Source organism: Carlito syrichta, unplaced genomic scaffold (assembly GCF_000164805.1).
Source record: "Carlito syrichta isolate Samal-C Ts95f unplaced genomic scaffold, Tarsius_syrichta-2.0.1 Scaffold307625, whole genome shotgun sequence".
NCBI classification, from domain to species: Eukaryota; Metazoa; Chordata; class Mammalia; order Primates; family Tarsiidae; genus Carlito; species Carlito syrichta.
Window position 1 is genome coordinate 178,791 of NW_007251721.1, and position 13,573 is coordinate 192,363.

Here is a 13,573-nt window from a genome sequence, read left to right on the forward strand (position 1 = left end):
GTAAACAGCTTAAAACATTTTACCATATTTCCTTCGACTCACTCTTGACATATTTCATCCATGTATATATACAGTTGGTAGCACACTGTATGTTCTGTATTTTGCAAATATTTAAATATTCTGTAAGACAAGTTTTAACAGAATAATTGCCTATGATGTAAGATGTCCTATAATTTGCTTAAACACTTGGTATGTTTAGCATTTTAATTATTTATATATTTTAATCTTTCCTTTTATAAATAATACATTTTTTATTTTTAAGGAAAGTTTCCTTAAAAAGTAGTATTAATGGTTTTTCAAGGAAATTAATATTTTCAAGCCTCTTGATACAAGTTGCCTAATTATTTTCAAAATGGTTTTACCAAGCAGGCTTCTACAGGCTCTGTATAGAAATGTATTTTTCATCACATTCTGATGGGGAAAAAAGTACTATCTCATTCTAATTTGCATGTACTTAGTTTTATTTATTAGTAATTTGCATTTTTATGGCCTTGCATTTTCTAACACTATTTATAATGTAAAAATAAAATAAAATTACAGTAAAGAAGACTGTAAGTTCTTTCTACAGTGATGATGATATCATGAATACACACAGTAATTTAGTAATGTATTAGAAGTAATAGTAGTTTTTAGTTTTTAAAGTGTTCTGCTTACTGATCCTGTTTCTTTAGAAGTCATCTAGGACCACATTATTCAGAATTATCTTGAATCTGGGAACAGATCACTAACACTGAAGTTTTAATATTCTAAACAGTGAACTTTACATTTAAAAGAATAACTTGTCAATATATATCTTTACAGATTTGTGTGGCTATTTCATCCCTCATGGTTGTGGAAGGATTTTTTTGTCTTGTTTTGTTTAAGAAGGGAGGGATGTGAGCATATTCAGTTGCTAATGGAGAAGCTACTGTTGGAGGGGGAGAGTGGATAAGCAGCAGGTCTCTGAGCAGGTGGGATCTAGTGGTCTGGAAACGTAGGCAGTGGAGCAGATAGGCCAGAGCCACTTCCAGGCCCAGCAGCATCGCTTGATAAGGTCATTTCCATGTGCAGAGCAGCCTCCAGCAAAGGGACACAACAGATTCACAGACTTTTCTTTTTTTTTTTCCATCTAATTTTTGTTTCCTTTTTTTTTTTTATTTTAAAGATGTGGGGTACAATTCAGGGTTAGGTATACAAGTGTTCATTATGCAGGTAAACTTGTTGATGAGGTGTCCCCTTTCCCCAGGCAGATTCCCACTACTGCCAATCCTGCTCCCTCCCAACTCCTGGCAGTTTCCTGCCATTATCAATCCTTTTCTTATAGTATTATGATAATTGTTCAAGGACAGACTTCTTTTAAGTGTTTCTTTTGCTCCAAGATTTTCACTTGCAACACAGTCATTTTCTTGGTTCTTCCTTAGAGCTTAGGAATGGTCTTTTTGTTTCCTGTTAAACTTCCTGTTAAATGGAAGTGTCAGGAGTATAACAAAACTTTCACTAAGGACACTATTGATATTTGAATATTCCTGACTGGTCTTTTTATCCCAAGTACCTGCCTTGGGGAACAATATCTGGTTATATCCAAAAAGTGTTAGGAAGACCACTCTCTACTTTTTCTTTCTTAATGCCTGAGCAGTCTCAACACCTCTCTTACTTGAGAGAGCCTAGTTATGTGTCAACTGAAGAATCATGAGCTTTTATAAATGGGGAAAGGGGAGCTTTATTTTCATAAAGGGTTGCAGCCGGAAGGCTGGTCATCCTGCAGGCTGGGAAGTATAGCCTCTGGCAGAAGCTGAAAGTACTCGAGAGGGAAGGATAAGACAGGAATTTATGTTGAATGGGTTGGCTAAGTATAAATATTTAACCAGCTATAGGAGGAGTCTTGAATTTTATGAAAGGAAAAACATGCATATGACTCTTCATGGGTTCCATGTTCACAAACAATGGTGTTAGCATGATGCAAAGGGTGGAGTTTTCAACCCTCTGGCATCAGAAGGTGAAGCAGAGGACACGAAAACCCTTACTGTGCATCCTCTGCAAGCTGGCCAAAATTGGTCTGAAGAGGGTGATCACTTTTCAGGAAGAAATATATTGTGGAACTGGTAAATTGTCATGTTAAAACTGCAAAATAGGAGGGGGAGTCCGGTCATGGCCTCAGATGATTGGCTAAAGGTGGTAAAGGAATGAGTCATCCACTTGTTTTCCATTTCTGGTTTCTGCTTACTCCTTAGGAAATAATTCTAGTGAAAAGTTAATAAGGAAGGAGCATATTGAGGCATAAGTGACTCCTATTCTGCCACAGCCAGTAACTCAATAAACCTTTTCTTAGCTTTCAGGATCTCCTAAGCTGAAAGGGACCCATTTAATCCTTTGAGCGGTTAAGAATAATTTTAATATGGCTGGCTTCCAGGATGATGTTTTTAGAGCTTTCTTCCATCCCGAAACTCTCATGCCCAAGATTCCACACTTTCTCATCTATGAGACACCCAGAGTTCTCATCTGCCTCTACCCAGCTATTTATCTTTCCTTCCCTTCAGGTAAGTCTTTTTTCCTCACCTAGCCACATGCGTGTTCTCTCTTCTGTCTGCCTTGAGATCATTGCTGCTTCTGTTCCTTTTCCAAAGTTGTGGCTTCTGTCTTCTTCCTTTCTATCATCGGCATCTCATTTTCTGCAAGGTCACACACATCTCCATTCCAATCATGGCTGCGTTTTTTCTCTCTTCTCTGTGTTCCTACAGCTCTGCTCACCTTCCCAACACATGTGAGGCTGTGAAAATTCTGTCTTGTGTTATTTGTACAGTTGTCTTTTAGGGTAGAATTTTAGCAATCTTACTTCATCTCTTGAATCACATACTCCCTTCTCAGTGCCAGGCAGGGCTGTGTGACCAACAAAATGTTTGTGGATCTAACTAACCCCTAACCTGGGCTTTTTTTTTTTTTTGCTTTTGTTTTTGTCCTTAGCCTTTGGACTTAGATGAAATGAAGCACAGGAAGGGGTTAAACAAAGTGGTTAAGAACTAAGACCAAGAGAAAGGTTCATTCAGCTTGCTTCCTGGTTTGCACTGCAGAAGTGGGTGTGGCTTCTTTAAGGTGTTGACTGGGTTGAACTATTTGTGAGTGCAAAGTGGCATACAATAATATTGGCATGTTTATTGTCTCTAAATTTTATCAAGATGTGATTTTATTGAAGACTTTAATACTAATAATGCCATTATTCTGTTTTATGTTTATGTATCATTTTGTATAAAACATAAATATTGTTTCAGGTCTATTGCTCTTTATCTCTTAATCTTAAGAAAGAGATAAAGATTAAGCCTCCAGTTAAGTAGTTATGAGGTGTTTTCATATAGATAGATACACACACACACACACACACAGACACACACACACACACACACACACACCCCCAAAGGTCAGGTATAATTGAATATATTTATTGCATGCAACATGATGTTTTGAAGTATATATATACATTTAGAATAGTTAAATCTATTTAATTAATAAATGCACTACCACACATAGTTATTTTGTGGTAAGAATGTGTAATATCCGTTATAGTCTCATTTTTTGAGAATACACTATGTCACCATTAACTATAGTCACCATGCTGTACAGTAGATCTCTTTATCTTATCTTTCCTATCTCGTTGTAATTACATCTTTTGACCAACATCTTCCCATCCTTTCTTCCCCACTAACCAACCCAGAGTAATCACCATTCTATTCTCTGTTTCTATGAGCTCAACCTTGTCAGATTCCACTTGTGGTATTACACGTGTGGTATTTTTCTTTCAGTGTCCGGCTTATTTCACTTAACATAATGTCCTCCTGATTCATCCAATCCGTGTTGTTGCAAATGACACAATTTCCTTCTTTTTTTAAGACTGACTACTGTTCCATTGTGGACGTATACCGCATTTTCTTTATCCATTCATCTGTTGATAGACACTTAGCTGATTCTATATCTTGGCTGTTATGAACAATGTTGAAATGAACAAAGGGATGCAGATAGCTCTTTTACATACTAATTCCATTTTGTTCAGATACATGCCCAGTAGTGGGATTGCTCAAAAGAAGGCATGCAAATAGCCAACAAGTCTATGAAAAAATGCTCAATATCATTAATTATCAGGGAAATGCAAATTAAAACCACTATGAGAGATTCCCACACACCTGTGAGGATGGCTCTTATAAAAAAAAGACAGGAGATAAGTACTGGCAAGGATGTGGAGAAAAGGCAACCCTTGTACACTGTCAGTGGGAATGTAAATTTATACAACTGTTATGGGAAACGGCATGAAGATTCCTCAAAATATTAACTTTGGCGTTTTAAAAGAGAGCAGGGAACCATATTACAAGGGCAGTATTGCTGAAAGACTAATTTCTAATTTCTTTCCTGCCCATCTTTGACTTAGTAGGCCTGAGTTTTCACTCACAATGTGACACTCTAATAGCTGTGGTTTTGCATGATTGGGAAGGAATGATTTTCCTTGGATTCGACTCCACTTCCCATTCACCTGACTACTTCCTGTTGCTCTCATCCAGTCAACAGCCCAGGGCAGTGCTCTCTGTATAGAAATGTCTGTGGTTGAGTCTCTGGTTGTGTCTCAGGCTTGAAGTAGTCCACCAGGATGTTATATGCCCATGATTAGCGTATTATGGAGTTGTGGGTCATGCGGTGGAAAAAGTGATTCAGTCCCGAGTCAGTGCATCAGTAGCTCAGGTATCTTGCTTGAGACACTGGAATCTTACAATTTTTTTTCCAGTAACAACTAGACATTTGAACTGATTATTCAAAGAAGTGTGCAGAGCCTGCTGGGTGATAGCACCTTTCATTTGTGTCTTCCACTGTCTTCTTGTTCCACTTTTTAATTAAAAGTTGTTATCTTTGTTTGGGGACTTCATTAAATGCCAACGGAGCTTCAAATTTTCCATGAATCTGGTATCTTTAAGATATGAATGAACTAACTGAGTAATCAGTGATGACAGGCAACACTCACCCTGCCCCCATACCAACCACAATAAAATCTAAAGCCACTTGCCCCTCTCTTCACTCAAGTCATTCTGGATTCACATGGGAGCTGGCCTTGCTCTATGTCTTGTATAAGTGACCCATTTTCCCATATGATCTTGGCGCATGTGTGTGGTGTCATCGGCCTTGACATCTGACTGATTCTGGTAGCACTACCACCACGCAGAGTGGATCCTGCTGGACAACTGCTACTATCTTCCCCTGACCGGAGCACTTCTGGCCCAGAACAGTGTAGCACAACTGGGTGAACTTTGGGCCGTCATCTTAGTGGCAGAAGATGGCCTGGCCAACTCTGGTCCTTTGTACATTTTTATAGACTCTGAAAGCACTGACAATATTCTGGTCTCTGACCAGTGGCAACAATGCCACTCTCTTATCCAAGGTTACCCTCTTTGGGGTAAGGAGCACTGGTAATTTCTCATCTCACAGGGATACATAATTTATAAAATCAAGATTACCCCATGTCTCTGTACATGCTAAAATCACAATACTGGACTTCAGAGTTCCAGATTATACAGCTATGGCTCAATTCCTATTAAGGTATGCCATGACCATTGTAATGTAAACTCTTTCTCCAATTACTATCAGGCTGAGTGGGGTTCAGACTCTTTCCAAAGACTTTCCAATTCTTAACTGCTTGCTGAACCTTACCTTTTCATTATTTCTCTTCACTAGGTCCTTGAAAGCTCCTTGAGGCCCAGTCAAAACATGTCTTTGAACAACCAGCATGATTCCTTTCCTCTGTTTTTTTTTTTGGTGGCAGTTACGAGGCTATTGCCTGTACTTCTCCTATTAGCCAATACAGGTCAAAACTGTGAGCCAGATAACAGTTATGACTTTGAGTTGTAAAGATGGGCTATAGATGGTCTCTCCAGCAGTGTGTGTTGCTGCATCCTGTCTCAGAAAGGCAGTGAATACTCACTGCTGAAGGAGAACTTCAAATGTCTGCAGTCCTGCAAGTTCCTCAGTTTAACTCAATATGTGTCTCTTTTACAGTTTTAAACAGAATAATTTAAACAAAATATATTTAAACAAAATAATCACCAGAATGAGAGATCCCAGAGAAGTGACACGTTTGCAAACAATGCTCAACTCAGAAGCACTATATATCAATCCTGTATGTAAACACATGCATATATTTACATGCACACACCTATACATACTGTACATATATTTATAATAATATATATATAGTCTATTACAGCTTTGGAGAGAGTGCACATTGGGCAACGTCAGTGGTAGAATAAGTACTGACAATCTCCACGCTAGCTCTCACTGGTTAAGACAAAACAATGAGACTCAGGATACATATACACACACACACTATATATATATATATATATCTATTTGTATATATATGTAATACTATATAGGATATGTATATATATATATACATATATATATATAGTCTATTACAGTTGTGACACACAACCCATTACAGAATTTCTCTGTCCATATATATGTCTATACACACACACACACACACACACACAGTAGTAGAGTAAACTGCTTATGTACATATTAGAATAATTTTAGGCTGTTATTTCAGAAACACATAATGTTAGAGCTAATCATCACGGCTGTAAGATACTGTTAAAAATGGTGTGTGTATTTTGTTTAGAGAAGAACAGTCCTCAGGGTTTTAAATACTGTTAATTTGGCATGCTCTGTTTAACACTAGTCCCATCAGATGGTCTGGGAGAAAAGGTTTCATGTATTATATTTGGGAGACATGCCAACAGGATTACCTCTTAAAGATTTTCTGTGTACCTTTAGTAAGAAATAAGCTCTGAGAAAACTCTCAGTAAAGAAATCTGTTTAATATTATGTAATTAAATTCTAGTGTTTTTTCCTATTTTTGTTCATTAATAGTTTTATTCTTATTAATTCAACAGATATTTAGCCGAGGGTCTGCCAAGTTTTCCAGATCCAGGGACGCAGCAGTGAATAACACAGATAAGGTGTTTGCTCTCAGAAGCTGATATCATGCAACCTTAAATTTTGTCCCTAAATAATCACAATTAACATCCCATGATACATGTGCTCCATGCCACATAGCTTCAAGTTACTTGACAAGCTCTCAGACAGATTTTGCGTTTTCATTAGAATGCCTCCAGCCACAGTTTGAGATGTGCAAAAATTAGAATTAAAAATCTTCCAGATAGTGAATGATGTGAGAGTTCCTGGCACACTGGGTAGAAGAAGGAGTAATGCAGACTAGACTACGCTTCCCATCTCTCACTCTTTCGGTTCATCCTCAGCATCACAGGAATATTGACTTGTGAGGCCCTTGTCTACTGTCAGAGGACGCTTTCTGCTGACACTTCCTTTCTGTCTTGAATAAACCTGAAGCAAATTTCTGTTTGCGCAACCCCTCCCACAGCCCTGCCCAGAGGGGGAAGTGGTGAGTAGACTTTAGGGTTGTGAAATGATCCATTTTGCCTCATTAATTCTGTGGGGTTGGTTTTGCTTCATTTAATTTCACTGTTCACTGAGCTACCTGGTAATTGGGAATGGCTCAGTTTCTTTTCAGTTCACATGAATGCCATCTCTGTAGGTATTTCCTTGTTACCACTTCACTGGGAACAAATCCACATCCTTGCTTGCACACTGTGACCACATCCAAATCAGGTTTTAGAAATAAGTTTACTATAGCCGTTACACAAAATGCCCCAGTTTTTTTTTTTAAATGAGTTTTGCTTCCATTCCATCTCTCCCATCTTATTGGCTTGTGTAGAAATCCACATTATGGAGCTGAGTTGTTGAGAAGGACTATAGACTGTCCCTGCAGCAGTGTGTGGAGCTGTGTCCTGCCTTGGAAAGGCAACTGAATGCTCATTGCTGAAGGCAAACTTCAAATGTCTGCAGTCCTACAAGTCCCTCAATTTAACTAAATATAAATGTCTTTTTTACAGTTTCAATCAAACTTCAAATTCTGTGCCAGAAATTAATATGCCAGAGCTCCAGCTGACCAGCATTATGAAAAGCATTTCTGCATTCTATGGACTGTGACTATGTGTTTAATATCCAATTAAAGAATAGGGACTTTTTCTGGTAATGATAAGAGACAAACAAAGTAGTAATTACCAAGAGAGAAATGGGTGAGGCCTGATTACAAAGTACAAAATTAAACACTGGGTGAAATTTTCATACTTCAACTAAATTATTCCCAGAGTATTTGTTCCCAAAATAAGATTTTGTTTTTTGGTATTGTATAGCTATGTTCACAATGTACACTTGCCCATATAATTGTACATATAATATATGCAATACTTCCAAAGCATGTATTTTTTTCAGGAACCACTTGGACATTCTGGCGGAGGAGTTGATTTGGTTTGTAATTAGGAATGAAGTTTCCTAATTAAGTTGAGACCAGGTTTCTGCATCTAGGAAATAGGAATTAGGGATGGGCCAGATCTTCCCCAAGTGTCTTTGATTGCCCTTCAAAATCCTCAATGTTCCAGAATCCACATCAGTATACCTATGAACAGTGTCTGTTGAAGTGACGGAACGTTGAACAGCAGCCTGTCTTTGTCTCTTAGGAGACACACATTCTTGACACATCAACGATCAATTTTCAATTTTCTTCTTCCCCTGATACCTTTCAGAGCCATGATTGCCCTGCATTGTGGAATAATAGGGGTAGATGGAGATCAGGTTGGGTTTCAGAGCCTCAGGGACTGTTTTGACTCCATGATGCTTCATGGCATCAAAGGAAAAGCTACCATGTTACACATTCAACTGAGTCAGATGTTCCTGGCATTTATATAGATAGGCATGTTTTCCCATATCACTGTATCTTTTCCGGACCCCTTTTAATGTACCTACCCTTTACCATTCCAACACACATTCCACCAAGGAGGGTCTTTGGGTGTTTTATTTCAGGGGTCCCATCTAAAGCTCTTGTCTTCTTCATTTGTGCTCTTGGTATTTTGTGAAATACACATTCAAGGAGCACCGTGGAAGTTTCCAGACTGTCACAGGCACTCCTGATGTCTTAAGACCAAGTGTGCCACTTAAATCCACGTGTGTGCTCTCAGTATCCCATGTTTAGAGAGAAGAACACAGCAAGGAAGCAAGTTCTATCCATATGGCAACCGAGATAGGCAAAGGCTTCTATCTCCTATGTTATCAAGAGGCCCAAACACCAAAGGGAGACAGAATATATAACCCTCATCTTTTAATTTAAAAATAACCAAAGTTAGAGAGGATGATATGCATCCTAAACAGCCCGGAAAGCTAAAACATTGACAATCAGAATGAAAGCCAATAAGTAAAAATCCCTGCGGCCTAGAAGAGGGAAAAAAAATGTAATAGAGAACCTACTTTACACAGGCATGATGCTAGATACTTTGCAAACATTTTGCTACTTGATTCTTATGACTGCGTTGTCAGCCACATTTTATATATATAAGAAAATGAAAGGTCTTCAAAGTGAAGCAATGTTCCCCATCCATGTAGCTCTTACAGAGAAGAACTAGAACTCTGTTTTGCATCCACCAGGATACATCAGTCTGATTTTCTGTAATAATGGCAATAGCTACACCTCACATTTGAAGAGTGTTTTGAAGTTCACAAGAAACTTTTGGCTGGGCATGGTGGCTCATGCCTATAATTCCAGCACTTTGGGAGGCCATGGTGAGAGGACTGCTTGAGCCCAGGAGTTGGAGACCAGACTAGGCAATATAGCAAGATATTGTCTCTACAAAAAATAAAATAAAAATTGCCTGGCATTGTGAAACATGCCTGTTGCCCCAGCTACAAAGGAGGCTGAGGCAGAAGGATCACCTGAGCCCAGAAGGTTGAGGCCGCGGTGAGCCGTGATTGTGCCACTGCACTCTAGCCTGGGTGAAAGAGTGAGACCCTGACTCAAAAAAAACCTCTCTCTCTCTCTATCTTGCTCTGTCTCTCTCTCTATATATAATATTAATATACAATTATATATAACATACATAATTATATATAACATATATATTAATATATTATATACATTATATCTGGGAAGCAATCTGAGATGAAATGGTAGCTCAAAGTACTGAAATAGAACTTTGTGTGTTTGTAAAGGCCAATCCTCTCTTTCCTTCAGTAATTGCTTTGCCTCCAAAAAGTAGAAATGAAGAATATAAAGGTTGTTCTTCACAATTAGGTTCTATTGGGGAGGTTTATAATTGAACAGGAGTTGATATCACCAATATTAGGATAAAAGAGCAGTGGTAACAACAATGCTTGCCATTTACAGAGAGTCTGCTACACAAGACCCTGTGCCAGATGCTCTCTGCATTTTACAGTCCCAGCAGTCACTCTTAAGAGTGGACAAATCTGCCAGGTGCAGTGGCTCATGCCCATAATCCCAGCACTTTGGAAGGCTGAGGTGGGAGAATTGCTTGAGCACAGGAGTTTGAGACCAGCCTGGGCAATGATGAGATCTCATCTCTACCAAAAAAACAAAACAAAAACAAATCCCAAGCATGGTGACACACACCTGTAGTTCCAGCTACAAGAAAAGCTGAGGCAGAAGGATTGCCTAAGCCCAGGAAGATGAGACTTCCGTGAGCTGTGATCGTGCCACTGCATGAGAGAGAGAGAGAGAAAGAGAGACAGAGAGAGAGAGAGAGAGAGAGAGAGAGAGAGAGAGAGAGAGAGAGAGAGAGAGAGAGAGAAAAGAAAAAACTTAGCAAGGAAAAAGTCAAGTGCACACTAATTAAAAATAAGTGCACACTAATTGCACTTAGTGATATCATCTTAATTTTTCTCATCCTATTTCATTTTTCTTTAAACCATGTATTATATCCTAATCTTTTATCACTTGAATGCCTTTTCTAACAGGCTTCTGTGTTTTTTGAGAATAGAGATGGAATCTTTCACTTTTTGAATCACCTATAGGGCACAGCATAGTACTTTGCATAAAGAAAGATCACAAAAGTAGTTCTTGACTGTATTTAAAAAATGTACTCATAAATCCAAACAATATGTTTCTCTTTAGTCTTATAAAGCCAAGGCTAAGTTCTTACATCAGAACATTTATTATTGGTTATAGCTCTTAGCATGTAGAGATTGATCCACTGAGTCTTGTTCCCAGATAAAAAAATTTAAGACCTAAGGGCATTCTAATTGGGTTTCATATGCTCATGGTTCTAATAAAAAATCCTTGAATAGCTTTGATATCAGAAACGTAAAGAAAACCATCACGCACACATTCAACCATTTATTTTTTTGTCCATGAGAAGTTTGAGTCTCCTGGTGCTACACAAAATTACTCCCCACTCCCTTTTTGAGTCAGGGTCTCACTCTGTCATCTAGGCTGGAGTGCAGTGGTACAATCATGACTCACTACAACCTCGACCTCCTGGGCTCAGGTGATCCTTCTGCTTCAACCTCCTGAATAGCTGGGACTACAGGTGCATGCCTCCACACCTAGCTAATTTTATTGATTTTTTTGGTAGAGATGAAGTCTCATTGTGTTGACCAGGCTGATCTTGAATTCCTGAGCTCAAGCTATCCTCTCATCTTATCCTCCCAAAATGCTGAGATTCCAGGTATGAGCCACTGTTCCTCTGACCTACATGCCCCTTTTATGAGGCAGACTGTGTCCTCATCCTTTATAGAAATTCACGACACTGATTAAAAATCAGAGATGGGCATATGATGTATATCTCAAGAACCCTAAAAATTGCAAATTATTTTCCACTCTTCTTCAATCCATGAGTACTTATTTACCTTTGAAGTATTGCAGGCTTATAATTTATGGAGTCCAAATTATGAGAGCTAATACTGTTTTGTCAAAGCCTTATGTGACATTCCTCTGATTAGGACTGTACATGAGGATTTATTTTCAACAAGGGTACATGGCATGATGTGACATCATTATTCAACATCTCCTTTGAGCCCTGGCAGATGACTTGGAGTTATTATGTACAGGCAGGTTCTCAGCATATTTAATGTGCTTTACCAATAGTTCATATTCTTCCTCACCACAAAATAAATTTAACTGCATAAGGATTATAGACACAAACATATTTCCAACAACTTTTCCTTTCCCTTTTCTTTGGTATTTATCTCCTCATGTCAATTTTGTTTAGTCACGGAAAGAACACATATTTTCCTTTAGTTGTGAGGAGTTTTAGTTAAGTGTGCTAAAAAAAAAAAAAGGTGGAGGATAAAGCAAGGTGCTTTATCTCCTTAATGCTGTTTTCCTTCTCTTTCCAGATGTCTTCTGTGCACTGTTGGCAAGCAGCACGACTTAGAGTGAACTCCAAGAAATGCGTCACTTGCGTTGTGATTCTGCCACATACTAGACATGTAACCTTGAGCAAGTCACCCGGTCCCCTGTGGTTGTCCAACTATGTAAAATCATGACAATGATATAAAAAAATTCACTCTAATAATACCAGATAGATGATTGGTTATATTACTGTTTAGAAACCTATAAAGAGTCATGAAAATATAAGGGTGTTTCTGTTTGCTTTCCTTTTCACGTTCTGTGTCTTTTCAATGCTTTCAAAATCTATTTTTAGTTTACTTGTTTCAATTCTTTTTTGGGAAATCTTTTTGCTTGCCTCTTAAGACCATCTTGATGTATTTGTAGTTTTGATCTACTACATGTATATCTCTAAGTCTTGCTGTTGGAGCCTTTTCCTGAACGTTCTTCTCTCTCCTTCCTTCTTCTCAGCCTCCTTCTTCTCTCTTTTCTTATTGACTTCTGTCCACCGCACACTATTGTCTTCCTCTTCCACATCATGGTGGTTTTTTTCCTTCGCATACCCACTGAGAGACCCAAGAGATTAAAAAAAAAAAACAAAACAACACTCTAAGAGAACTATTACTATATGAATTCCTACCCCACGTTCACTGTATTTGTTTGCAGTGTTTGTACTTAGAATTTTGTTAAGTTTAATTTTTGTTTGTCTCATAAAATAACCGATTGCTTCCGCAACTGCTGCTAGCAGTATGTGAATGTCAAGTAATAAACCCCTCCCGGACATTCCTTTGCTTAGCCTGCCTGCTTGCTAAACCTAGCTTATCTGACATTCCACTCTGCTCATTTAGCAGCTCCCCCATCAATCACAGGTAGCTGAGCGGACCAGACCAATCCCAAGTGCCCCCGTACCCATTAGGAGAAATTAACCTATCATGTAAAAACAAGTTTAAAGTTCTTTCCCCTCCCTCTGTAATGATGTATAAAAACTGCTTGCCATGCTGGATCGGGGCTCTCGTCCCTGAAGCTGCTGCTTCGGGCATGAGCCCAGACTCGAGCCTGAATAAAGACCCTTGTGTGTTTGCATCAGAGCTGGCTCTTTGTTGGTCTCTCGGATTCTGAAATTTGGGTTTAACACCACCTGTTTCTTCCTTCTCTCAGTCCCTATTTTGCAAAAATCAGAAACATTTAAAATTCTAAAATTAATTCATTCTGCTTCATGGATACACTTCATGGGTTCATTCCTGAAACTGTAGGGTCTCCATACACATCTCGTGGCCAAGCTCATCTGCTCCTGTGGCTTGACTAGTCCCTCCTGCCAGTGACTTTCTCTCTGACTCTCAGCCACAGTAAATGTTCACCTCCCTT

At 38.7% G+C, this 13,573-nt stretch overlaps 1 long non-coding RNA gene across 1 annotated transcript; it reads left to right on the top strand.

Moving 5' to 3' along the window:
* The first annotated feature begins 2,291 nt into the window (after positions 1-2,291).
* LOC110596228 lies at positions 2,292-12,457 on the top strand. The gene is made up of 2 exons (XR_002482337.1): positions 2,292-2,516; positions 12,217-12,457. It is a non-coding gene; the product is annotated as an uncharacterized LOC110596228 (long non-coding RNA).
* Positions 12,458-13,573: the final 1,116 nt, after the last annotated feature.